This window comes from Eptatretus burgeri, chromosome 2, assembly GCF_056783735.1.
Source record: "Eptatretus burgeri isolate ZD-2024b chromosome 2, Ebu_testis_v1, whole genome shotgun sequence".
Taxonomy (NCBI): domain Eukaryota; kingdom Metazoa; phylum Chordata; class Myxini; order Myxiniformes; family Myxinidae; genus Eptatretus; species Eptatretus burgeri.
The window spans coordinates 84,578,288-84,580,115 of record NC_140962.1 but is presented as its reverse complement, the minus strand read 5'-3'; positions in this window follow the sequence as shown (position 1 = coordinate 84,580,115).

Here is a 1,828-nt window from a genome sequence, read left to right as displayed (position 1 = left end):
TGATCATTTTTATAACTTGGTCAAACATTATCACATTGTCTCATCCTTGACTTCTGAAACAATCTACATCGTCAAATACCGCTCGTGAACCATTGTCATCTTCAGACTTGTATTTGTTTCTAAAATTGTCAATTTTCATCCGATTGACTTAAATTTGAAGAGCATTTGCATATCAGGTCAATGAATTCAACCACCTATTAATTTTGAGGTAAACATAGGCCAGAGGGTCAACATAGATCAAAAGGTCAACATCGGCCAAATATCTAAAATTCTCAATTTTAATCCGATTGACATGAAATTTGAAGACCATTTGCATATCAGGTCACTGAATTCAACACACACACACACACACTGACGGCGGGACGTCATTGAAAGCTGAAGTTTAACTTGTCAATGCATTGTGCCACGTCAATGATCATCATAGACCACCACACACTGAGACGACGATGCACAACCTGTAAAAGTTAAACATGTTCGAACAACCTTTGAGGGCCAAGGTTTCTGCATCAACTTTTACGATGATTGCAGACATAATCTGAAAACCTTGTTGATGATGGTCATCAACCACCACACACTACATGATTATCAAAGACTGACAGATTAAACTGTTACCAACGAGGTCGTTGCATTGTGTTGGCTGGTGTGTGGAAGCCTTAAAGGAGCTACATTGGATGCAATTGTTGGGTGAATTGCTGATACATGTGATGTTGATGAAATAAAACTTAAAACTGGTCATTAAACTGCCTTGTCACAATTTTTTTTATTTGCACGCAAGTGATACAAAACGAGTAGTTTCAATGCAGTTATTCTGCGGCTTAAGATGTAGGAAGTTGAATTATTACTCCCACCACCGAAGGTGAACGGAGGGAATGTTTTCACCCCTGTCTGTCTGTCTGTTTGTTTGTCCGTTTTTCTGTCTTTGACTGAGAGTTTTTTTTAATGCAAGTGATTCTTCACCATCGAGAGACGTTTTTGAAAACTTAGTCGAGGCTCATATCAGAGCAAACACAGAACATTCAACAAACGGAGCAGAAGACAACAGGGGGCAAAAGAGGGAAGCGCAACAACAGGAGGGAAAAAGGGACATCAGATCTATGGAAGGGAGAGGGATGGGGTGGGGTACATGGGGTAAAGGGACTTTCAGGAAGGAAAGCAGGGAATTTGAAGGAGGTGGGTTTGAGGTGGATTAATGGAGGTAGAAAAGATCAAGGATTTGGATGGGGGAAGACAAGAGGTGGTGGTGAATAGCTGTTGTGAAGGCCTGGAGGGAAGAGTGGGATTGAAGAGAGTGTGGGAGTTTGTTCCAGAGGTGGGAACAAAAGAGGAATGAAAGAGTGAAGGTGAGCAGTGATTCTTGATTTTGGTAGTTTCACCAGAAGGGCGTTGCTGGCGGACCTTGATCGTCGTGCAGAAATATAGGGGAAACAGAGCACAGGCAGAGCTGGGAGGGGGGTGGGGGGGGCAAGGCTGGCGAGGAGACGGTAGAAGATGCCAACGATCCGAAATGCCTTGGTTTCCACAGCGTGAAGCCGAAAAAGGTGAGAGACAGGAGCACCAGCCCAAAGGGGAGAGCAGTACTCCATCAGGCTGTGGACGAAAGCTTTGCTTGTGGTCAGGAGCTCAGGTGTGCCAAGGAAGGACTCTGCATGATGGAGGATGCCCAGTCTGTGACTGGCTTTGGGGGCCAGGTTGGAGATGTGGCTTACCCAGGTAAGATCATGGCAGATAGTGAGACCCAAAAGCTTGAGAGACAGATTTTAAAGAGGATTGTTGAGAGAGTATGTTGGGGGGAGGTTCCAGATGGTCCTTTTGGAGAGACATAGTGAGA